At 49.1% G+C, this 26084-nt stretch overlaps 1 long non-coding RNA gene and 1 pseudogene across 2 annotated transcripts in view; one reads left to right on the top strand and one right to left on the bottom strand.

Moving 5' to 3' along the window:
- The window catches only part of LOC123375889, a 34974-nt pseudogene extending 25254 nt beyond the window's left edge, over nt 1-9720 (top strand).
- LOC123375890 overlaps nt 1-20533 on the bottom strand; it is a 41513-nt gene extending 20980 nt beyond the window's left edge. The window contains exon 1 of one of the 2 annotated variants that reach the window (XR_006581609.1): nt 20130-20533. This is a non-coding gene — a long non-coding RNA (uncharacterized LOC123375890). The remainder of the gene's footprint in view (nt 1-20129) is intronic. The other variant, XR_006581610.1, reaches the window with a different exon arrangement.
- Between the last annotated feature and the right edge of the window lie 5551 nt (nt 20534-26084).

The following is a 26084-nucleotide window of genomic DNA, read 5'->3' as shown; positions in this document are numbered from 1 at the left end:
ATTTTTAATGGTCAAATTCTGCTCTCAGCTATACAGGTACAACTCCCATTGACAGCCATGAGAGTTACACCTAACGGAGAGAAGGCTGTGGCCCGCCCCTAAATAAGTTATATGCCATTAGAAGAGCAAGCATTTATATAAAAAGCTGCAGACAGCACGCTCTGGTTGGCAGGAGATGAAGTGCAGTAAGAAGAAGGGGATTAGAATCAAACTGTTGGAAACCAATTGAATGAAAAATGTTCAGTCACATTGTTGACCACTCTAATATCGCGAAGAGCGGAGACTTAAGTCCTTTAGAAAGGGGCACTCGATTGCTCTAGGGGCTGGTGTTGGGTAATGGAATTGCAAGTTGCGCCATTGAAAAGCAACATATGACGTTAGTGAGCAAGAATTATTTGTGACCACTGGTCATGGGCCTATATGAAATGAATCAGTGATCTAAGTTCAACTAATAGATCCTATGGCTGGAGGGGACCATTGTGATCATCTAGTCTCACCTTCTGTATAGCACAGGCCAGAGAACTGCCCCCACCCTCCCCAAATAATTCCTAGAGTAGAAAATTCTTTTAGAAAAGCATCCAATTTTGATTGATTTTAAAATGGTCAGTGATGGAGAATCCACCACAACCGTTGGTAAATTGTTCCATAATTACTCACTGTTAATTTCTGCCTTTTCACAGTGGATTGGTACCATATCACACAAAACCCCACCACAACTGAAACACAACTGAAGAGAGTAGAGAGGGAATGAGAGCTTGGAGATGAAGCTCCCTCCGGGCCAGTACTGTGAAACCTTGGCCTGGGGCAGGGGGCAACTGACGCTGCTCCTGCCTAGGACATTTCTTATCGGTTGACAAACAGATTTCTTTCTGCAGGATTATCAGGCCAGCACCCTGCCCTGCTTCTGAACATTGCACAATATTTGCTTTAAAAAAGAATGAGGAAAGTTGGACTTTGCTCTCCTGTATCCATTGCATTTAATTTGTTCTTTCTGTAAAACAATTTTCAACTCAAAATGGCCACCTGGCTGTTAAAGACCATAACATAACAGTCTTTCACAGACAGGGCCGGTGCAAGGATGTTTCACGCCCTAGACAAAACTTCCACCTTGCACCCTCCCCATCCCCTTGCCCTGAGGCACCCCCCTGTCCCAGCTCACCCCTGCTCCGCCTCCACCCCAAGCACGCCGTCGCTGCTTCACTTCTCCCGCCTCCCAGGCTTGCGGCGCCTAAGTTGATTGGTGCCGCAAGCCTGGGAGGCAGGAGAAGTGAAGCAGCTCACCCCTGCCCTGCCTCCTCCCCGAGCACGCCGTTGCTGCTTCACTTCTCCTGCCTCCCAGGCTTGAAGCGCCAATCAGCTTAGGCGCCGCAAGCCTGGGAGGCGGGAGAAGTGAAACAGCCACAGCGTGCTCAGGGAGGAGGCGGGGCAGGGGTGAGCTGGGGCAGGGAGTTCCCCTGAGTGCCGACCCCCCTTACTTTCTGCAGGTGGACCTCCCCGCGCTCCCTTGCCCCAGCTCCCTCCACCTAAATGCCGGCAGCGACCGGGGAAGCCGAAGATCCAGCCGCCGCGGTCGCTGCCGAAGAAAATGCCGCCCCCCAAATCCTAGCGCCCTAGGCGACCTAGGCGGTCGCCTATATGGTTGCACCGGCCCTGTTCACATATCTAACCAAACTGTCAACATTAGGCCCATGACCAGCCCAGGTTTTACTCTTAAATCAGGGAGATAGAGCCTGCCCTGTCATAGCCAAACCCAGAACTGGCTTTTGAAAGCAGCAGCCAACCCTTTTTATCTGGCTTGCTGGCCCCTGATTGGCCTCTGCCTGCTCCCAGCCCTTCGAACCTCACTTATTCCTCCAGCAGCTGATCCTGGGAGGCCTCTCTAGGCAACTCCTGGATGTTTGAACTCACTACTCTTCTCTTCCAAAAGGACTGCTTCATAGGGCGGGATTACCGTGGCAGCAGGCCTCCAGCAGGGGGCAGCAAACACCTAGGACCCCACTGTCAGAAGGAATCAGCAGATTTTCACCCTGTTGACTTGCTCTCCTCCTAAATGGATACTGAACAAGTGACATTTAATTTGGAAAACAAATCAAAGAAAAATCCTCCAACAGGGCCTGAGCTAAAGCCCATTGACTTCACCGGGTGTTAGTTCAGGCCCCTAAAGTCCAGGAGAATATGTGCCTGGCCCCTTATGAAAGGCAGTGTAGGAGTTCGCAGATTCACTGGTGTGGCGCCCCCTGCTGGTCATCTGGGAATTAGCTCTCTTCCAGCCTCATGAGTGCCCTCTGCAGGCTGGTGTCTCACCTGCCTCAGGCTCCTGTGTCCCTCCCAAACCCCAGTGACTTTTACCTCAGGGTTCTGCCCAGCAGTACCCCCATGCTCTGGGTCTCCCCTCCCAGGGGAACCCCCAACTCTCTATACCCACCTCGCCTCAGTGGCTACTGCCAGTCATCATCTAGCCCCTTTCTCAAGGGGCAGACTGCAGTCCGTAATGGCCACTCATCACTGGCAAGGGGGTTGGACCAGCTGCCTCTGCCTATCCCCGGGCTACACCTGTGTAGCCCCAGTACCCGCTTAGGCCTTACCCAGGGCCTCAGCCTGGGGAGTTGCCAGGCTGGAACGCCCCAGCTCCTCTTGCCTTTCCCCAGCACTGCTCTGCGGCAGGTAGCCTCTGTTCCCAGGCAGCTAGGCCCTTCCCACTGCAAGGCTGGAGTGAGACTGACTCAGCTCCTCCCTTAACCCTTTTATCAGGGCCTGCTGTGGCCTGGTTCGGTGCGGCCGCAGCTGTGGCCTGGTTCGGTGCGGCCGCAGCTGTGGCCTGGTTCGGTGCGGCCGCAGCTGTGGCCTGGTTCGGTGCGGCCGCAGCTGTGGCCTGGTTCGGTGCGGCCGCAGCTGTGGCCTGGTTCGGTGCGGCCGCAGCTGTGGCCTGGTTCGGTGCGGCCACAGCTGTGGCCGTTTCCCCAACCAGGCTACCTTTTCTCCTCAAGCTGGAATTTACACTCCCGCTTAAAGTGTAGACATACCCCAAGACAGAACTATTCAAAACTGCCCTTTGTTCTTCCAAGCCCACTGCCACACTCTTAAAAATGCGAGAACATCTGAGTGAAATGATCCCATCTTGACCTGCAGACGGAGAGACAAGACACACAGATTATTTTGTACTGAAGCTCCACTCTTCTGATCAGCAAGTGGGCTGCTAAATCAGGGGCTGGGGAAGATGTTGGTGCAGCAGAAACTTGTTGCTAATTTCCACCTCCTGGCTACTTAAGCGAGTGTCAAATGCAGACAGATGGAATAAAATGGATTAAGAACAAAGAAATTATTATTTCACTAGGAGGGTGGTGAAGCACTGGAATGGGTTACCTAGGGAGGTGGTGGGATCTCCATCTTTAGAGGTTTTTAAGGTCCAGCTTGATAAAGCCCTGGCTGGGATGATTTAGTTGGTGTTGGTCCTGCTTTGAGCAGGGAGTTGGACTAGATGACCTCCTGAGGTCTCTTCCAACCCTAATATTCTATGATTCAATGAAATAGTAGGTACCTACATCCCAATTCCTGTTCAAAGATTCATAAGACAAATGTCAGAGGGGTAGCCGTGTCAGTCTGGATCTGTAAAAGCAGCAAAGAGTCATGAGCTTTCGTGGGTGAATACCCACTTCGTCAGATGCATGTAGTGGAAATTTCCAGGGGCAGGTATATATAAACAAGCAAGAAGCAGGCTAGAGATAACGAGGTTAGTTCAATCAGGGAGGATGAGGCCCTCTTCTAGCAGCTGAGGTGTGAAAACCAAGAGAGGAGAAACTGGTTCTGTAGTTGGCAAGCCATTCACAGTCTTTGTTTAATCCTGAGCTGATGGTGTCAAATTTGCAGATGAACTGAAGCTCAGCAGTTTCTCTCTGAAGTCTGGTCCTGAAGTTTTTTTGCTGCAGAATGGCCAGCTTAAGATCTGCTATTGTGTGGCCAGGGAGATTGAAGACAAATGGCAAAACTTCAATGGGCATTAGTGGGGTTAGGATTTAATCCATAGACTAAGGCCGGAAGAGACCACAGATCACCTAAGCAGGTTTCCTGCATAACACAGACCATAGAATTTCCCTCTGTAATTGCTGCATCAGTAAACGTTTTCTCCCTTTTGTTTGCTTTACAGGCTCTTTGGTTGCAGTAAGCATCTATCTCATTCACAGAAACCCCAGCATGTGGAAAGATCCACTGGTATGTTTTCTTTTGTCCTTACGAGACCCTTTCCGCTGCAAGCAGTGCACTCAACGTATGCATTTTAGTAGCTGAGTTAGCACCTTTAGTAGTTAACCCCCTTGGCAAACAGGCCCCTGTGACCGAAGATTGTGGGCTGCACAGGTTTCATGCACACTGTGTCGGGACTTTCCTGGCTTTGTCTCCCCAGCTGGGTGGGTGGCATTGATGAGCTATTTCTACCCCACTCCCAACAGCCCCACAAAAAACTCCACAAGAAAATCCACGTGTATGCACACACAACCCATGGAGTCCGGACTCCTCCCTTTAATCCTGGCTCTACCAATGTCTGACTCCATGGTCTTGGAGAAATCCTTGAGTCAGAGACCTTTGTCAGCAATTAAAGACACAGTTAGAGGAGAGCATCAAAGGAATTTCACAAATCCACCTGCCTCCTCTGTGTTGATCAGGCACTTCAGGAAGCCTCTTCTGATGGGTGGATCTCTTAAAGCACTTGCACAATAGTTATTACACATCTGTAACATCTTTTTATCTGAGGATTTCCAAGAGACTCTATACATATTAATTAAACCTTCCCACCCTCCAAGTAGGGGCATCCAGAGTGAGCATCCACTTTTCAAAATGGAGGCCCTGACCTTTCTGTGGGCATCAGCTTAACCAAACAGAAATTGGCTATGGTACCAATTTGTACTGGTACCTCACAAGGGCACTAGAAGGCTTAATTAATTGTTTGCATTGCAATCCTCAGTTAAAGTCCCATAGATGTGCAAATTATCGATTATTGATTATTATTAAGTGGTTTTGGAGACACTCTGCCTCCCCCCACCCCAATCGAGAGATGAAGTCCTTAGTCAGATTAATAAAATAATAGTAGATCTCAGTGTGTGTCACAACCTTGTTTTGAGGTACAAAGCGGGTTGAACTTTCAGACAGGCAAAGTCCTCAGGGAAACCTTCTCCCTGATTTTTACATCTGGTGAGTGGCTTTACAAACCCCATTATACAACCAAAGGGCTGTAATTTATGAAAACAGAGACAACTAGAGGCAGATGGCTCACCAAATAATAGCCACGATTCTCAAAAGTGACTAGTGATTTTTGAGTGCTCAACTGGAGATACCTACAGAACATAGGATGGGAAGAGACTTCCTGGGACAGAGTCCAGTCCTCTGCTTTTGCAGGCAACTCTGTCATATAATCCCATTCATGAACATATCAAGCTCCAGCTTCAAAACTGGGGGGTTTGTCCCATTGCTCCTGTTGGGAGGCTGTCCCAGAACATAACTCCTCTGATGCCTGTACACCTTCTTCTCATTTCCAGCCTGAATTTGTTCGTGGGAGTAGATCCCCATTTGTTCTTGTGCCAAGATTGTCCTTGATTTTCAATAGCTCTTTCTCCCACTCTAATTTACCTCCTCCCCCATTTTAACCCAATGTACTTAGAGAACAATCAGATCCCCTTCCCAGTCTTCATTTTGCTAGGCTAAACAAGCAAGCTCTTTTCATGGCCCCTGGTTAAACAGGCCCCCCATTTCCCCGAACATCCTAGCAGTCCTTCTCTCCATCTGTTCTAAGTTGAATTCATCTTTCTCAAACATGCATGACCCGAGCTGGCCACTATTCCAGATGAGGTTTTACCAGTGCCTACTATTGGCATTAGTACATCTCTATCTCTACTGGAAAGACCTTGCCTGATACATCCTAGGACTGCCTTTATTTTTTCCCCCACGGTTACATCAGTGGTGGCTGATAGTCTTACTGCGATTGACTAAGACAGCCTGGTCTTTCTTCTCCTCTGTTTCCAACTGATGGATAGCAGAAATACTTATTAGTCTAATTGCATAACCTTACACTTTATACTATTAAATTTCATCCCATTTCTATTACTTCAGTTCTCCAGTTCTCCTGTATTGCTGATGCCTCCTAATTTGGGTCATCAGCAAGTTTAATTAGTACACTTCCCTTAAAGGGACCTGACTTTCAGAGGGCAGGTACTTGACCCTTCCTGGGGTTGAAGTGGAGAAGAGAGACACAGATTCTAAGGCCAGAAGGGACCATTAGAATCATCTAGTCTGATCTCCTGCATAGCAGGACCTAGTAATTCCAGCATCAAGCCCACCTTTTCTATCGGAGCTAGAGAAAGCCGTTTAAATCGAGATTGGATACCTATGTAAAGACTTCAAGTGATGGAGAATCGACTGTCTCCCGTTTTCAGTGGTTCCATGGATAAGCAGTGGCGGATTAGCCACTGGGCCAACGGGGCCCCTGCTCAGAGGCCCTGGCCAATTGGGGGCCCCTGGAAAAATGGGCACCCCTGCACCCCAACTTGCTCTGTCTGTCGCTCCAGCCGGGGAGCAGGGCCCGGCCGTGAAGGCTCGTCCCGCTCAGCCCTCCTGGTGCTCTTGCAGAGTGGGGCAAGCCCCCACGCCCCGACCCCACTCCCAGCTGAAGCGCCGGGCGGGTGAAGCAAACCCCCACACTCTGACCCCACTCCCCAGCAGCAGTGTAGGGGGAATTGCAGGCGGAAGGGGTGGGGAGGGCCCCCCACTTGCTCTGGCCCAGGGCCCTGCAAAAATCATAATCCACCCCTGTGGATAAGCACCCTTGCTGTGAAAGATAAGTTGTGCCTTGTTTCTTGTCTGAATTTGTCCAGCTTTATCCTATAAAGGAGTCTCAAATTGGGCATCAAGAACATAGACACCAAAGCCACTGGTCATTTCTGAAAGAATTGGCCAGTAGTTTTGAAACTGACATGATCATTGTTTGTTTAGTATCAGAGGTGTAGCCATGTTAGTCTGGATCTGTAAAAGCAGCAAAGAATCCTGTGGCACCTTATAGACTAACAGATGTTTTGGAGCATGAGCTTTCGTGGGTGAATACCCACTTTGTCGGATGCATTGTTTGTTTGTTTTTTAAATGAACTCTTTCATTCCAGGCATTTGATCCATGGAGATTTTCTCCAGAGAACATCTCTGACAGACATTCTCATGCCTTCCTGCCTTTTGCTGCTGGGTCAAGGTGAAGTATATTTTAATTTAAGAAGTCAAAGGGAAGAAAAGATTAAATATGATTTAGCAGATGTTTCTATTTGTATTGCAGAAGCACTTAGAGACCCCAGCCAAGAACAAAGGTTGGGCCCCACTGTGCAAGGTGCTATACAAGCACAATGGAACAGATGAGCCCTGCCCCAAAGACTTACAATCTTAATATTTTCTATCAAATTGACATCACTCATTATCTATATTCTGGTAGCACCCAGTAGCCCCAGCTAAGATCCTGTCCCACCGTGCTGGCAGTCATGTACCGTCATGCAAAGAGCTTATAATCTAAATACACAAAATAGGAAAGTAGTATTATCCTTGTTTTAGATACCGGGAACCGAGGCACAAAGAGATTAAATGACTTGGCTGGGATCATGAAAGGAGTCTACCCCATCTCAGACAAAGAAATTCTCATCTGCTCTTCTCCTCTGATACCTCCACTTACTTGCCCAAGTGACCCTATCCCATCTCCTGATCTCCCTCGTGCCCACCCTCATCCTCTCACTTAGTCTCCTTCTTAACCTCTCACAGTCCTCGGGCTTTTAGAATCATAGAGTTTAAGGCTAGAAGGGACCATCAGATCTTCTATTCTGACCTCTTGTACATCACAGGCCACCATCATCACACAGCACCAACACACAAACCCCAACAACCGAAACGAGATTGAAGTATTACAGCCGACAGGAGACGAGATGTGGGAAGAGAGAGATCCTACAGAAACTGAGAACAGGAAGGGAGAGGTAGAGAGACAAGAAAGCCAAGCAGGAGCCTGTAAGCACAGTATGACCCTGGAAAAAGCTAGTGAGAAAGATTTGGGGTCTGGTGTTAGCTAGAGAGACTTTGGGCTTCTAAGATAAGAAACTGCTGCTTTTATTTTTGGTTCTTTCTGGGTTCAGAGACACGGAACTTTGTACATTCCTTGTAAATGAATGAACAGAACAGGTAATCATCAAGTGATCCACCCCGTCACCCATTCCCAGCTTCTGGCAAACAGAGGCTAGGGACACCATCCCTGCCCATCTTGGCTAATAAAAACACAAATACAAACACTGTGTTTGAAGGAAACTGTGGGTCACTAGCATTGGCTACAGGTACCCAAAGGGAGGAAACAGGTGCCTGAAACCCAGTCAAGCCTTCAAGGTAATAAATCGTTGATACATGGGGGAGCGTACCTTAGTCCTGATCAAGTGGGGGAAACACTGCAAGATTCCACCTTAAGGCAGGACAAAGGCAAGAGGCCTGTCCCCTGAGGGGCTGCACACAGAGACCAGAAAAGGGACAGACGGGCAAGAGTCTTATGGGACACTCTGGAACTTTATGGAAGGTTTTAGTAGAACATGTGTGAAAGACAAGTGGGTTGGTTAAGTCTGAAAATAGGCTGGATACATCAGGTAGGCAGTACGTAAGTCTCAGCTACTGGAACTGCTGAGTAGCCATCTGCACGACAACTGTGTCTGTCTGGCAGAGAGTAAGAGAATGAAAGAAAACCATAAGCAATGGCTGAGAGGGTGAGCTATGGAGAGAGGTTCATGGTTTTTACTGATGCAGGCCCAGCTTCTCTGAATTTCCTTTGGGTCTCTTTTCTTAGGAACTGCATTGGGCAGCAGTTTGCCATGAATGAGTTGAAAGTGGCTCTCGCTCTGACTCTGCTCCGCTTCGAACTCTCACCGGATCTGGCCAACCCCCCCATCAAAATACCTCAGGTCGTCCTACGCTCCAAGAACGGGATTCACCTGCACTTGAAGAAAGTCCTCTGATGCCGATATTGCACTGATCTAAGTGCGGGAAAGGGACCACGTAGATAACGTGGTGCCATTTGAATCAGACCAGGAGATTAGTTAGAATAGACTAGCCTCTGGGCCCAAAGATCTTCACCCCACTTCTTCTGCCACCATCAGCCAAAGTGCGTATTTTGGCCTGAACCGATGTGTCATAGGTAGTTGGTTCAATAAAAGGAATGGATCTTATTGCCCAGTAGGATTTTATTCTGCCTAGCAAGTGGTCCCTTTGGGACATCTGCCCCGCTCTGATCTTGCCTCTTCACGTCCCTTCACTGGCTTCCTCTCATCTTTCGCACAGGGGGGTTCAATCCAGCACCCAGTGAAGCCTTGCAATGGGCATTGGATCAGGCCCCAAAGTTCTAGCTTCTCTCTTCCAACTCTTACTGCTTCCTACTATCCATCTATCCTAAATTTCCCTCCCAATTACCTTTTTGGGTCCTTCGTCCACTGTCCATACCTTCTACAATGCCTGTATATGAACCCCTCCGTCCTCATCCAAAACCCTCCTTATGTTGCACTTGCAAGAACAGGCCAACTATTACGGACCTTTTTGTTTTTTTAATAAGCATTGATTAAAATTTGGACTGTCAACCTCTGGGCAAACTGCATTATCTGCATCTGATTAAAACTGGAAAGCCGCTCGGGACAGTGTCTGCCTTCTGGGTTAATAAACAACTAGTTATGAACATAAGAACAGCTGTATTGAGTTATCAGTGACATTTATAGCTAAACAGATCAAATAGGAGTACTCCAGAAAACACCTTAGCAATGGAGAAGGAAAAAGCATGGACCTGAAGGAACTAAACCAGATCCTCAGCTAGTGTAAATTGGTATAGCTCCATTGACTTCAATGGAGCTATGTTGATTTACATGATCTAAGAATCTGGCCCATTGTGCAAGAGAAAAAATTGCAATGCTGAGTGTCAAACCCCATGAACACCCCCATTGCAGAACACCCATGCCCCTAGTTGAATATTATTGACCTGTCTATAAATACAATGCCTGTGAAAGTAAGAAGTCATGGGGCTGCCGTACCAGCTAAGGCAGGGGTGGCCAACCTGAGCCTGAGAAGGAGCCAGAATTTACCAATGTACATTGCAAAAGAGCCACGGTAATACGTCAGCAGCCCTCATCAGCTCCCCACCCCCATTCCCAGCACCTCCCACCCACTGGCAGCCCTGCCAATCAGCGCCTCCACCTCCCTCCTCACACCTCCTGATCAGCTGTTTTGTGGTATGCAGGAGGCACTTGGGGTGGGGGGGGGAAGTGTGAGGGCATAGCAGGCTCAGGGGAGGGGGCAGGAAGAGATGGAGTAGGGGCAGAGCCAGGGGTTGAGCAGTGAGCACCCCCGGCACATTGGAAAGTTGGCGCCTGTAGCTCCAGCTCCGGAGTTGATGCCTGTACAAGGAGCCACATATTAACTTCTGAAGAGCTGCATGTGGCTCTGGAGCCACAGATTGGTCCACCCCAGAGCTAAGGCCATTGGAACATCTCACATGGTGTTTTGCCTCCTGCTATAAAAGATCACACTATTTTCCCATCACACCCTGTCTCCAGCAGTTGTCTATCGGACAGTTCAGAGGAATATGAATACCCCCACCCCCCCCACACAACTTAAAATTCTGGTCAGGGCAATGGTGTTTCTCAGGTGCAGATTCCTTCCTGACCATTGAAGGTAGCCAGTTCATACTCTGAAGCAGGAAGTTTTATGATTACCCTTGTAATTATGGCCAGATCCAGTCTAACGGCTCCTGAAGTCAGTGGAAGACTTTTCTTTGCATAGCCATGAATGTTACCAGTGGTCAAAGTTACCCAGTTACTGAACCAAAAAAATTATTGTCTTGTATTTGTTCTAAATCTCCTGCCTTCTCACTGTCCCCAAGCCCCATTCTGTACATCACCTGGGACATGATGCAAGAGATCCTCAGATGATCCTGCCTCTTACTTCTCCATGCAGTTGCGATGTGGCCCCCACATTTAAGCCAAGGAGTCTCCTGTCATCTCACTCGGATGTTCAAGCTGAACAACAGGACAAAAACCGATTCAAATGCCTTAAAACGTAATTAAATTTAAAAAAGCTAATCACCATCATAAAATTCAAAGTGGTAAAGCAAACAGAGTGTGTGTGTGTGGGGGGGGACGATACACAAAAAGAGAAGTGACAGGCGATAATGAAGATGGAACTGACAGGTGCTACCCTGAAACACATTTGAGGGGGTAAGGGGGGGGAAGGTTTTGGTGTTTCTTAAAGGTTGGATCTAATTCTCATTGACCTCAGTGGGATCTTTTCCATTGACTTCAGTGAAAATTGGATCAGGCCCTAAAATGGGAAGAGATGAATGAGGATGACTCTCAAGGTCATCGCGTTCCACAGTCAAAGGCCCACCACAACAAAGGCAGGAGAGCTCCCCAATCTCAAGTGTGATTTTGGGACCTGCAAGGAGTCTGTGGATTATAAGCGCACCTATCTCTCGGGTGCGAGGACTTAGCCGTGGCTAGAATCCACCTTGCATAGGGCCGTATAAATGATCATAGAATCATAGAATATCAGGGTTGGAAGGAACCTCAGGAGGTATCTAGTCCCACCCCGTGCTCAAAGCAGGACCAATTCATCTTCGTCAATCCACCAGTGTAACTGACACAGAGTTGTGGGTAAACAAGAAATCCCCTTGGTGCCCATACATTTCCTTAGGCCTCATTTAAAACAGGCTCTTCAAGTTTCCTGCACGGTGGGGTAGGCTTTTCAAACACCCTCAGCACTGGGCTAACTCTGCTCTTGCTGGAGTTTGGCCATTCATGTCAATGGGGACAGAATGAGGCCAAGACTGAGAGTTTTTAAAACTCCCACATGCAGTGTTGAACATCTATTGCTCCCAGTTTGCAAGCGCTAGTTAAGTCAGTCCATATTTAGCACTATACCGCCGGCTTTTTCTCCACTGTCCAAAGTGTAGTCAGCTCCTTTTTCCTCTTTCGCTGTTTGATATGATACGTTAATTTGAAAATAAAGAGCCCCGGATCGTGCCCAGCAATATTACGAACAGTCCAGACACCAAATGAGTAACCTGAGTTCAGAGCCCAAATGCAAAAAAAGAAAACCCGGACGTGAAAACATAAAGCAATTTCCCTTCTCCCCAGTGTTGGGTGCAGGTCCCCTGGCCTCTGGCATTCTAGTAACCAGGGTCTTCCCTCAGCCCAGGGATTTCCCCAGGGCCTCCCGCCCCTTGCAGCTCTCCACAGCAAGGTCTACAATTTGGGCTTTTGTTTGAGGAGGGCATTTTCATAGCCCTCTCCTGGGCCCCAGGCTTCTTTAACAGAGCAGGGACCCTCCTCTCTCTTCCCTAGCTGCTAATCATTAGACTCAGTCACCTGGCTCCGCTCAAGTGGGTCTGATGACTCCCAGAACTTGCCACGACCCTCCCCAGAACAGGCTGACTCTTCCCCACCACTCCCAGCCCTTAATGGGGCAGCCCTCCCTGTGACTCTTACCCATCCCCCATTACAGTGGCATGTGTTTTGTACTTTGCAATGCATTTTTCCCAGATTAACATTGAGGAATATCAAACTTTTCAGTGCAATGTGTTTTTATAGGGAGGTATGTATTGATTTTTTTCTCTTTTCCGGGTAAGTTTTAGCAGCTTCAGGAGTACACTTCCAATCTTGATTGTGATCGGTTAGTGAAATTCTCTTCAACATGGACTACATCATTGTTTTTCCCTGTAACTATGTAATGTCTGATCATAGGACACTGTCTTCTCAGGGATTGTGGCTCTTTTCCAACGGTTTGGATTTACAGGCTGTAACTGTGCCAATAAAATTACAGGAGAAGCCAGTACCATGCCTGGAATTGCTGGGTAGTAACACAGAAGCCTTTGTTATGCAAGTATGTGTTGCATGCACCTTGCATAAGAAACCCTCACAGTGATGTCTTTCCACCTACTGTGAGTGTCCCTCTCTCAAAATAGGACCACCAGGACTTAATACCCAAAGATGGGCCTGAGCCCTAGATGTGGATCAAAATATTAATTTCCCCAAGGATAAGATGCATTCAGGTCTGGTGTTCCAATTCAGGCCCATGAACAGATAAAGAACTTTTGCTACAAGTTGCAGCGCTTCAGGAGAACATCTCCCAAATTCAATAGATTGAAGAGGAGGGGATCGGATCTGGCATTGCTCTTAATTACGGCTTCATTCAAACACCAAAAGAAAACAGAATCAAACTTATTAGAGACAGATCTGCACTAGAACATCCCAGAATCCAAATCCATTCATGGCTTGTGCAGCTGATGCCGCTCTCTCTGCTCGGACAACCTAACACCCTGGGCAAAAGCCCTCATGAATTTAGGGGTTTAGAAATCCAGATCCACATCTGTATTTTGCTCAGCTTACTGCATCAAATGTGCGTTCATTTCACTGCACCACCAGGTTTGGAGTAAAAAAATGACTAGATCGTTCAATGAAAAGTCTGCTCAGGAGGGATCTACCCAATGTCATGTTCCATCACATGAATACGTTTTCGATCTGTCCTGAAACTGCCGAGTTCAGTGATTCAGATACTAGGCCAGCGGTCCACAAACTTCTGAGGGTCATGCCCACCCTTACCCCGTCCACCTCCCCTGCCTCCCTGCATGGGGAAGGAGGGGAGCCCCAGCCAGGCTGCAGTGGGGGCTGGAAACTGGGCCCACGGCCAGGCTGGCTCCATTCCTGGCCTCGCCCCCAGCCTCGGTCTTGGGCCAGGAACAGAGCCGCAGGCAGCAGCTGCGGCTGGGGGCGGGGCCAGGAGCAGAACCACGGCAAGGCTGGGGGTGGGGCCAGGAGACAGGGACACAGCTGGGGCAGGACTCGGGGCAGAGCTGGGGGTGGGGAGGGGCTGGGTGGCACCCCCTCTCCGCCCCCCCATGGGGGCTGGCCCAGGTCCCCCCACCCCCGGACATTCCCCCACGCCCCTCTAGGGGAGCATGCCCCACAGTTTGGGGACCTCTGTACGATGCAGTGAACATAAGTGATAATTTCATCCTGCCAGTCCAATTCAAGCTTCTACCTCTAAAACGGCTCTGCTCCTGTATAAATCTGTGCTCTGCTTTCTTCCCACTCCCTTCAAGCCAGCACAACCGATTTCATTACCTCTCCCTGTGCACCCTGCTCCCAATCCTCCACCCTTGTTCCAGGCTGCTGCTTATGCTAGACCAATCTCTTATCTCTTTGTGCTCGTTAGTCTCCATTACCTCAATTACATCTAGAAAGGAGCCAATAGCTGAACACAAAGCTGTTGTCCCGTTTCCCCACAGGATAATTTTTACCACCTCTAGTTGCCCAAGGAGAATTGTGGGCTGTCCATTTGATTGCAAATCCCCACTCGAATGAGTTGCAGAATAAATAGTTCACTTACTGGATGAAGAAACCTGAAACGACAGATATTCATCCCAAACAGCAAATAACCAATGGCGAAAAAAGTGAGTCTCTCATGATACCGTCACGGACAATTCCCAAACTGAGATAAAGGCAGCGCTGATTAAATACATTGTCTGTTTCAAATGATTCCTTACGCTCACTGTACCTCATCTCTTAAGAAGCCTTTCAAAGCTTTCCATGTGCATCACCTCCCAAGCACCCTGTCATGTCCTCAGGGTGGCTTTGCAGAGGCCTGTCTCAGTTTCCCCTTCGTTGAGGGCTCCTTAATAAAACTCCAGACAGGCTCTCTCATGGCCGGTTTAATAACAACCAGTTTAAAACAATCATCAGTGTTCCAAACTAAAGTCCACCCCGCCGACAATAAAACTCACACTCAGCTTTGGCATCTTCAGCTAGTCCTGCATTTCTTCTGTCCCAGTCTCTCTCTTCACCAAGCAGCCATGCCCAGCGCTTCCCAGCTAGAGCTCAGCCTTCCTCAATCTGCCTCAGAGAGATCAGCCGGCAAACCCTCTCTGCTGCTCTTCTGGTTACTCAGACCCTCCTGCACTGTGCAGTCCCTGCCACAATTTTCTCTAGCCGCATTCTTAGCTCCATGGCTTGAGAGAGGTCAGTGGGCAGCCAGTCATTCCATGGTGCCATCTCCTCCTTTATAAGGCCCAGGTGTCTTCCCTTAAACTCAGTTGGGCTGCAGGTAATCAGTCAGAGGTGCACTGGCCCCTGCTCCCTCCTAAAAGGGGCCAGTCACCCTGTGACACATGGCAACATAGGACCTGCCAGGCTGGATCAGACCATTACTCCGGTATCCTCTCTCAAACCGTGACCAGCTGTGTCGGAGGAAGGTGCATGAAGCCCTGCAGTGGCAGTTACGGGATAATCTGCTTCCTGGGAACATTTCTTCCTGATCCCCTTAGTTATGCCCAGAAGCACCAGGATTTGTATAGGTGCCAAATCTCTTCTTTCTATCCTAACAGAACTCTAGATACTCTTGTTACCCATATAAATGTCCAATTTATTTATTTTTTTCAATCCGAAAAGCCCTTGGCCTCTAGGGTAAAGGGTTTTACACTGATGTCTAAAACAGGGGAAAGAACAAACTTGAACGTAAAACTGATCTGCAGAACACGTCTTTTCTGTGAAAATCATTTCTCTTATTGAGCTGTTTCATGACACTATCTTCCCGCCTTGCTTGGAAAGGTTTCTGCTGCAATCACTATGGGCTTGGCTACACTGGAGAGTTGCAGCGCTGGTGGTGGGTTTACAGCGCTGCAACTTACACACCGTCCACACTTGCAAGGCACATACAGCGCTGCATCTCCCTGGCTGCAGCGCTGGCTGTACTCCTGCTCTGCCTCGGGTATAACTATTGCAGCGCTGGTGATGCAGCGCTGCTCCGCCAGTGTGGCCACCAAAAGCGCTGTAATTGGCTTCCAGCAGAATTTTCCCATAATGCTTTTAACTAAAGAACTCTTTGTTTTGTTGTGAACTCGGGGCTCCCGGAGCTGCTTATCTAAAAAACAAACACAGCTCCTGTTTGCTGTGAATGAGGCAGGCAGGGGGATGAATGTCTACAGCTAGTGTTTGCTTTAGGAGAGAAACAGCACGGTGGGGAGGGGGGGAAAGGAGTCCGTCGGAGCAGCTTCTTATCTGGTCTGAAGGCTATTTGCATTTAAGAGTGAATGAGGCGTCGGGGAAATGGTCAGAATTTGCAAGGCAGGGAGCTGACACAGTGTTGGCTCCAAAAATCCACTCTCTCTCTCTCCCCCACGCTCCCTGTCACACTCCACCCCACCCCCCTCTTTTGAAAAGCACGTTGCAGCCACTTGAACACTGGGATAGCTGCCCATAATGCACCACTCCCAACACCGCTGCAAATGTGGCCACACTGCAGCGCTGGTAGCTGTCGGTGTGGCCACACTCCAGCGCTTTCCCTACACAGCTGTACGAAGACAGCTGTAACTCCCAGCGCTGCATATCTGCAACTCCCAGCACTGCACATCTGCAAGTGTAGCCAAGCCCTCAGTCATGATCTGAGAGCTCTGTTGCCTCCTTCAGAAGTAGAGATTAATTAGCACTCCATGTGACAAGCATTCTGTCTTTTCCACTCTCCTACAGGTATTACTCACCAGGTGCAATGTCTAGGTTGGTGTCTCTCCATTACACTCCACTGTGTTTTTTATTAGCAACAGTCATTTGAGCATAGGAATGGCACCTTTGCATTTTATTACCCTTGTACTCCAGCACATTGGCTGGTGAATCATTCACATCTTGTTCACTTGCTAGGTCTGTGACAGCACCATCTCTGGCTGTCTTTAATTATTGACGCCAATGCTGCATTTCAGGGCATGTCCTCTCTGTTAAAGATATTCTCTGTCTTCAGTGGTTTTTCCAGTCCGCCCCAAGCTGGGTTGCGAAAGGTTTGTCATAAACTTCCACTCACGTTGCTGCTGGCACAGACACAAAGAGAAACTAGGACAGCAACGTACAAATCTATGGTATATCTAGTTCATCCCCTGCCTTTTTCCTGCACTTTGCTGCAGCAAAATCATCAATGAAATCACTGAGCTCCAGCTGTTTTCCCAATGAACTCTTGCTAGACGGGGCAAGAGGCCAAATTTGGCTGCAATGACAACATCCCTTATTGCGTTTAGCTGGAACATCAGCTGTCCCTTGGGGTACTGAGTTCGGTCAAGGGCTGGATTTGGTCCAGAGAATTCAATTTATCCTTTACCAACAGTAGCCTGGAGTTACCAGTGCCAAATACAGGAAAAGCTTTGTTATCCGGCATGTTGGGGGAATGTGGGGGTGCCCATTAGTCCAAAATTCCGGTTAACTAAGAGTTATACTTACCAATGGAAGGAGGGAGTTTGGGTGTGGGAGGGGGCTTGGGGCACAGGAGGAGTTTTGGGGTGCCGGATCCAGGCGGCGCTCACCTCGGGCGGCTCCCCACAAGCAGTGACATGTTCCTGAAAATCTTCAATAGGGTTGCCAGGTGTTCAGCTGGTGCGGGGCTGGCAGGTTCCCTCTCTGGCTCTGTGTGGGTCCCCAGAAGTAGCGACATGTCTCTGCTGCTCCTAGGCAGAGGTGTGGCCAGGCGGCTCTGCGCGCTGCCTCCATCCGCAGATGCTGTCCCTGCTGCTCCCATTGGCCGCGGTTCCCAGCTAATGGGAGCTGAGGAGCGAGTGCTCAGGATGGGGCAAGGACAGCGCACGGAGCCCTCATGGCTGTTCCTCTGCTTAGGAGCATCAGGGACATGTCTCCACTTGCAGGGAGCCATGCAGAGCCAGGTAGGGAGGCTGACGGCCCTGTGTCAACTGGACACCTGGCAACCCTATTGACGATTTGTATTGGGAGATATCACACATGCCAGTTTCTAAAGCTTTAAGTGCCGGATAAGACAGCTTTTACTGTAATCTCCCCGTCAGCATTGACTTGAGGGACTGGATCAGGCACTCAGATTCAGACAGTGCAAGATACATGCAACGTACTTTCATGAATGCAGGGGGGAAACAGAGCAGCTTTAGCAGTGGCGTAGCCAGGTTCTAACATCGGGGGAGCGAACACATAAAAAAAGGCGCCACCCGACATATCAAATTACACTTCTACCTCGATATAACGCGATCCGATATAACATGAATTCGGATATAACAGGGCAAAGCAGTGCTCCGGGGGGCTGCGCATGCACCCGGTGGGACAGCCCCTCTCATCTCTCCTGAGGGGGCTGCTCTGCGATCTGTGGCCCCTGGAAGCAGGCAGCACACAGGAGCAGGAGGAGGGGGGGGCACAGTCCCCCGCATAAGAGAGACAATCGGACAGAGGTGGGCAGGGTCTGTTGGGGGTTCGCCTGGGGGAGAGGGGTTGGGAGGGCTGCACTGGGAGACTCTCGAATGCAGCACCTAGCCACGCTGGCTCTGTGCATCATGAGGCACTCAGGAAAAGGAGGCAGCAAGAGAGAGAGGCCGAGGAGGTGCTGCCCTTCCCCTCCCAGCTGGGTCAGTGAGTCCCTGATCTCACAGAGTCTCTGCACTGCAGGCATCCAACCCCCAGGTACTGGGCTGCAGTGCAAGCTAGAGGGGCTGATACAGAGAAGTCAGGACCAGTCAGAGCACTTCCCATGTCATCATGAAAACTCACTCCTGGAAAGCTGGGTGAGGTAATATGGGGGGGGGGGGGTTAATATATATCAAGGTGGGTGAGGTAAAATATTTTATTGGACCAGCTTCTGTCGGTGAGAGAGAGACAAGCTTTTGAGCTTTCACAGAACTCTTCTTCAGGAAGAAGAACAAACTCTATGAAAGCTCCAAAGCTTCTCTCTCTCTCTCTCTCTCTCACCAACAAAAGTTGCTCCAATAAAAGCTATTACCTCACCCACCTTGTGGCTCTAATTTCCTGGGAACAACAGGACTACACCAACCCAGTATACAAAAATGCAAGATTCACACGAACAGCACAGAGTGACCATCACACCAGGACACTATTTTCACGATTCATCTGAGCATAATGTCATCATCGCACCAAGGAAGTAGCGCTATTAGCACAATGAGATAAATACAGCCACATGTGCATGCCAAAAATTCACAGTACAAGCACACTAGGATCCACACAGCAGGATAGCAGTGTCAGTTTAGCTCTCAGTCTCTGAGTCCATCCCCACTAAACTAAATCCAAAGTTTCAGCTAAACACAAGGGCACCTGCAAATAGCTGTACTAACAGCAGGATCTACACTGGCACAATAGGAGGAGTTGCATGTCCGGGCACTAATTCCAAATCCCAATGCAAGGCAATATGGGATCCAGGCACCCGGTCCTTAGAACCAGAATTTGTACTCACAGGAGAGTGGGATGAAATTAGAGAAGTTACAGAAGGCAACTCCCAAGAAACAAGGCATTGACCAAATGGCTGGGTGGATGTTAAACAACCATCAACAGCCATTGTGTGCAGCAAGTGAATGACAATTAGTAACTTAATGACAACCATCACCAGAGACTTACTCAACCCTGGGACTCAGCAATGCCTCCCACTCCTCCCCATATGATCACAAGCCCTTCCCTTAGGAGACAATTCAGGTTTCCCCTGATAGGAGAGGGAAAATCAGGCTACCTCTCCCTGCCCCGCAACATGGTGCCTAGACTTGTGTTTGCCAGAGCACATGGACTAAACTAAACACATACTACAACAGCAGATAGTTCGTTCCAGCCTTCCCTTGGGAGACAATTCCATCCACACCCCCAAGGCAGAGATTGTCCTGCTATGAAGATTTCCCCTGATAGTCTGTTTTCCTCTCCTACCCCCCCCCACCCCTATTCCTTCCCCACTGCCTCTTCCCTTCCACCCCTCACCCCCCAAGAGGCAGTCACCCAGATGCCAGGGAGAGGGAACCAAGCACACTACATGGCCACTGTCTCTGAGAGGCAGGCGTCTCTGCCTGGGCAGGGAGGGCAAGCAGGGACACCACACCCCACAGGAGACCAGGAGATGCGCCTCCCCCCCGACCAATGCCTGTCCTGGTCCAGCTGCCCGGGTGCAGGGGACGTTTTTGGAGATGCCTCTGGCTGAGCAGACCATGCTCCCCACCATGCAGACGGCCATCCCACCAGCAGCCAGGTGCTGGCTCTCGCAGCCACCTGGAGGGTTTCCAGTCCCCCCCGAAGTCACCCTCACCACAAGAAAGACCCCCTTTGAAATACACTTACCAGCTGCTGCTACTGGCTGCCTTTAGTTGGGTGAGAGGTTAGGAGCTGCTGCTGCAGAGCCAGAGAAAGCACACCTGCCACAGTGCCACAAGAAGCAGGTAGGAGAAGGAGGTGGGGTCTCTCAGCTGCTCAGCCCCTTGCTCCAGGAGCAGTTCCCCTCGCTGATTGGCTGGTGGCCAAAACCAGCTAAACAGCGAGCACTCACACTCTCCTAGCTAGCTACCCTACTGCCCCCGCCTAACAGCTGATTGGCCCCCACGGGCTCCATAAACAGTTTACTGGTGGGTGGGCACCCCTGCCCCCTATAGGGGCATGCCCCGACCGACCCCCTTCTTCCCCAAGGCCCCAGCCTCTCCTCCTCCCCAGGAGCCCAGCTTGCTGGAGCTCAGTTCTTTCCCCCTCCCCTCACTGATTAGCTGTCTGTCTCCCTCCTGCTGGGAGACAGCTAATCGGCGAGGCAGGGAGGGGGCAGGGTTTATGCAGCACACTAGGGGAAGCCGGCAGAGGCTGCCTGCAGGAGCCCAGCTTGCTGGAGCTCAGTTCTTCCCCTCCCCTCCCTGCCACGGGATCAGCTGTCTCCCTCCTGCTGGGAGACACAGCTGATCGGCGGGGGTGGGGTATGCAGCACGCTGGGGGAAGCCGGGCAGGCCAAGCTTCAGAGCAGAGTGTGGGCCCTGCCCCTGGCGCCATGGTAACCCCACCTAAGGTGCGGCTTTTTTGAAAATGTGCTGAGGGGAAGCAACTGCTTCCCCTGCAGCCCACTAGCTACGCTACTGAGCTTTAGAGATTTAAAACAATAGTAGAGAGCCCCGGTGAAATCGACTCCTGGTATTAGTTATAGCTGGGTATGTCCACAGTGTGCCACGCACGGTCCCTGGCCCGAAGAACTCCCAATGTAAAAGATGCTGTGACACAGCAAAGGGGAAAGGGTACAAATACGAGTGTCAAGGTCCCAGTGGCACGGTAACCGGCCGTGGAAACACAGTGCTTGACCAGCACACTGAATCAGGCTGCCGGGCTCTGGGCTGGCAACCAAGAGAAATGTAAAGTTGTACTGGGTGCAGTGTGGCTCAAGGGGCTGTTCTGGCAGCCAGGGATCACCAAGGCACAAGTGTACTCCTGGCCACACCCCTTTTTCATGACCACACCCACTCCATGGGAGGCTGGGAAGGGTCCAGAGTGGGGCTGAGGCCATGGTTCGTTGTGTGCACCATGGTGCACTGGACTGTGCCTCCCCAAAAGCCAGTTGGCCGACAACACTCCATATGTGGGGTCCCTTCAGTTCTCCTAAACTGCCCACACTATCCCCCACTACCACACCTATGGTGCCCATCGACATCTTGGCTGCGCCATCTCCTTCCCAGGGTGCAGAGGCTCACCCAGAAGCAAAGGCCCCTTCGTCCCTCACCCCAGCTTCCTGCCTCTGGGGCAGGGAGGGTGCGACGCTGTATGGAATTTGGGGGACACTTTAGGATATTATGAACACCAATATTGTCAAATTGCCATGAGTTGTGCCAGATATGCCATGTAAGGTATCTGCAAAAATGTTATAATTTTCCAAGTTGATGATCTTGTTTATATGTTTGTGTCACGTTTGTATTATGCATTATAGCTATGTATGTATGCCTGTTTTTCAAACTTGTGCCATGCTTCTAAGTGACAACCCCAGACAGTTTGGAATCAGCACTGCCTAGCCTGCTTCATGGCTCATCAAGCAACATCAATTGTACAATGAACCCTTTGAAAGGGTCAAGGATATACCTTATGACTCAGCAAGGCATGCAGGGACATGCCTATGGACAAAACTCCACAGCTTCCAGGTCTTGTGCGCGGCAGGGTGCGACGCTGTATGGAATTTGGGGGACACTTTAGGATATTATGAACACCAATATTGTCAAATTGCCATGAGTTGTGCCAGATATGCCATGTAAGGTATCTGCAAAAATGTTATAATTTTCCAAGTTGATGATCTTGTTTATATGTTTGTGTCACGTTTGTATTATGCATTATAGCTATGTATGTATGCCTGTTGTTCAAACTTGTGCCATGCTTCTAAGTGACAACCCCAGACAGTTTGGAATCAGCACTGCCTAGCCTGCTTCATGGCTCATCAAGCAACATCAATTGTACAATGAACCCTTTGAAAGGGTCAGGGATATACCTTATGACTCAGCAAGGCATGCAGGGACATGCCTATGGACAAAACTCCACAGCTTCCAGGTCTTGTGCGCGGCATCTTGAGTTTGGAACAAAGGAAATCAAGCCGCATGGCAAAAGACTATAAAAGGCAGCTCCATCTTCTGCTTCTTGTCTTCATTCCTGATTCTTACCTCTGGAGTAACCTTCCTACAAACAAAGCTCTGAACAAAGGACTGAATGAGCCATCCAAGCTTTGGATGTGTTCCAGAGGGACTTTCAAGCCAGCAAACTCACCAATGCTGCTAGGAACCTGATGGACTTCGAAGTCCTTGTATGTATGTGACTGTTTACCATTTAACAACTCTGGTCGTCTTCTTTCTTTTTTCTTTATAATAAACCTTTAGTTTTAGACACTAAAGGATTGGCTGGCAGCGTGGGATTTTGGGTAAGATCCAAACCGATACTGATCTGGTAACATGGCTGACCCTTTGGGGTCTGAGGAACATTTTGTATGTGTGAGCAGAGTTTTTAAAATAACTTCTCACTATACTGGACCTCAGTCCTGATTAGGAGCCTGAGAACTGGAATGCAGTAAAGGGGGATGTGTGATTTCTTTTTTTCTTCTTGATAACCAGTGTGGGGGATCAGAAGCACAGTTTGTGACTGGTTGGGGAGTTTAACTTCAGTGTTACCCACCGGTCTTAGAAGTATCTGGTTTCTCTTTTACAGCCTGCCCTGACCGTGGCATTTCCAGTGAGGGATGCCCCTGGTCGCAGAGGGGCACTGGACTCTTCTCTTTACCCTTCTGGCTGTGGAGGGGGGCACCGGGGACTAGGCTGTTCTTCTGGATGGCTGCAGCAATGGCACAGCCCACCCTGAGAGCCCAGGGACGGTGGGTAGGAGATTGTTCTAGACACAAGCAGCAAGGTGGAAGACGTTGTGATGGCGAGAGTGGGAGCAGGCTACAACGGGGAGCGGTTAGGAGACAGGCTTAGGTGGAGTGCTGGCTGGGGGAATAGGATCTAGGAACTGGCATTTCGGCAGCAGAGCAGCTGTGCAGAATCTTGACGATCAAGCTGAGAAGCCTGGAAGTGATGCAGAGGGTGAGATCACCACTTGTTTCCTGCCAAGGGGTTTGCGCTACCGTGAGCTCAGCTGTGTCAGAGCCATTCCACACAAGGTGTCTCATGAGGTGGAGGGTGATCCTAGGCTCTGCTGCAGCAGAGAGTTCTTTGGGATGTGGTTAAGGAAGAAAGAGGACAGGTGGCTCACGCATGACAAGGATCTGCCTATACAGAGACGGGAGAATCCTGGGCATTCTGCACCCTTCCAAAGACAATAGGCTTCCTCCATCATGTGGGCTTGACAGTCCTTCTGGACAGCCTGATTTATTTCACTGCTCGGTAGGCATAAAGCTCGAATTTTGGCAGTGCTAGAATTTCAGCATTGCTAAGATGCTGAATAAGATTGTTAATGATAACCACAGCATGGGAATTCCTTTGTGCTAATTACTCCACCCCTTCATACTGAAGTAGACGCAGCTTACTAGAAAACTGAATGCAGTGAGCATTTTAACATAACCGATCCTCATTAGCCAGGTGGGAAAAAGTCCCTAACTCCTACACAGCTTGTTTCTGCGGGAAATGATCCAGGATGTGACATGGAGGTCTGGTTTTCACATCAACTTCCCATACCAAATACTGGGGAGACAAAAGTCTGACTTCTAAAGGAGCTGTGAAGAACAATGGAGCTGCAGTGACATGGCGATACTTTTAAATACCGATGACCAAGGAGCCAGGAGAATGATCAAAGGATTAGAAAACATGCCTCACAGTGCTAGACTCAAGGAGCTTAATCCATTTTGCTCAACAAAGAGATGGTTAAGTACCAACATGATGAACCAATATTTGATATGGGCTCTTCAATCTAGCAGAGAAAAGTACAACACAATCTAATGGTTGGACATTCAAGCTAGACATATTCAGAATGGAAGTAAGGTGTAAAATTTTTATCAGTGAGATTAATTAAACATTAGAACAATTTACCAAGTGTCATCATGGATTCTCCATCACTGGCAATTTTTAAAATAAAAAATTGATGTTTTTCTCAAAGATCTGCTCTAGAAATTATTTTGGGGAAGTTCTGTGGCCTGTGTTATACAGGACATTAAACTAGATGATCACAATGGTCCCTTCTGGCCTCAGAATCTGTGAATCTATGATTTCTTTCAAACAAGTAAGTGTTAAGTTGAAGTCAGTGTTAAGGCTGAATCTGACCAAGCTCTTAAAAACCCACTTCTACCTTGCTGCCTATAAGGAATTTTGTTGTTTTATAGAAAATCCCTTTTGTTGTTCCCCTATCTTGTCTATTCTTAGACTGTGAGCTTCTCAGAAAAGAGACTGTCCCTCCTTACATGTCTAGATAGCACCTAGCATATCATGGGTACTAACACAAACAAATAATGGCAACACTCTTTTCCTTAGCTTAATAATACCTTTGCACTGCTGCATTGTGTGAAACTCACTCTTCAGGCTGAAGTCAGGCATTTCATGTCGACTAGTTCCAAGCTGCCCCAGGATTCTTCCAACATTCTCCATGCTCTCCTATTGATGAGTTTCTGCTCCAGCTGGAGCTTTTTACATTTTGGATCAGGACGTCGTCTCCTCCATGACTCAGGAACTTCTTCACTGACGTACAATCTGGCTGTTCTTGTCACCCAGCTCATGAATGGTACTGCAAACAAACAAGTCAGAGCTGGGGAGTTACCCATGATGCAAACGTTGTCCCTTGAGAGGTTGGCGCACGTGTGTATTGCACTTAGGTGTGCGTGCTCTGAAGCTGGAGAGTTTTCCTCTACAGTACCCATCGGGGCCGTGCCTGCACTCTACACATCTCTGGGGCTCCTCCCGAGGGCAGCACAACACCCGAGTTCCTTTGCACCGGAACATGGCGTAACAGGACTGCAATGAAGAAGAGATGGCATCGGGGCGTGGAATGCACATGTGCAGCAACATCTCGAAGAACAATAGTTACAACACAGGTAAGTAACCGCTTTTTCTTCTTTGAGTGGTTACATAAAGTGCATTCCACTCAAGTGACTCACAAGCCGTGCCGCTAGGAGGTCAGACTCAAAGTCTACTTAAGCAGCGCCTTCCCCAAATTTGCATCAGATCTTGAAGCAGCCGTGATGGCATAATGATGAGTGAAGGCATGAACTGAGGACCAAGTAGCAGCCATACAAATGTCCAGGATGGGGGCACCTTTTGGAAAAGCCACCAAAATAGCTTGAGCTCCCATTGAATGAACTCTGTGGCAGAAGGGTGTTCACTGCCTCGCAAGCCGTGTTAATACAGGAAGCAATCCATCTAGAAACTGACTGTGTTGTAGTTGCGTGACCTCTCATTCTGTCAGCATAAAAAACAAACAGCTGTTGAGACAGCCTGAAGGGGTTAGTCCCATCTAGATACAAGGCTAATGGTCACCTTACCTCCAAAATATGTTGATGTTCTTCATCCTTATGTGAATGTGGTTTAGGGGAAAAAAAGAACAGAAACAAAAAATAGTAAGTATATTGTCTAGTCCATCCAATGAAAATCAGATACAACTTTAGTTAAGAACATCGGATTTGGCCTCAAAACTACCTATCTTTGAAAAATGCTGCATATGGCAGTCCTGCCGTGAGAGCCTGAAGCTCACCCACTCTTCTGGCAGATATAATGGCAATAGGAAAGGACATCTTCTGACCCAGGTGAGGGAAAGAACAAGTGGCAATAGGCTCAAAGGGAGGGTCCATTAAAGCAGCTAATACCGTGTTAA

The sequence above is a fragment of the Mauremys mutica genome, chromosome 8, assembly GCF_020497125.1.
Source record: "Mauremys mutica isolate MM-2020 ecotype Southern chromosome 8, ASM2049712v1, whole genome shotgun sequence".
NCBI classification, from domain to species: domain Eukaryota; kingdom Metazoa; phylum Chordata; order Testudines; family Geoemydidae; genus Mauremys; species Mauremys mutica.
Note: the sequence above shows the minus strand (reverse complement) of the source record. Positions and strands in the feature narration are given on the sequence as shown.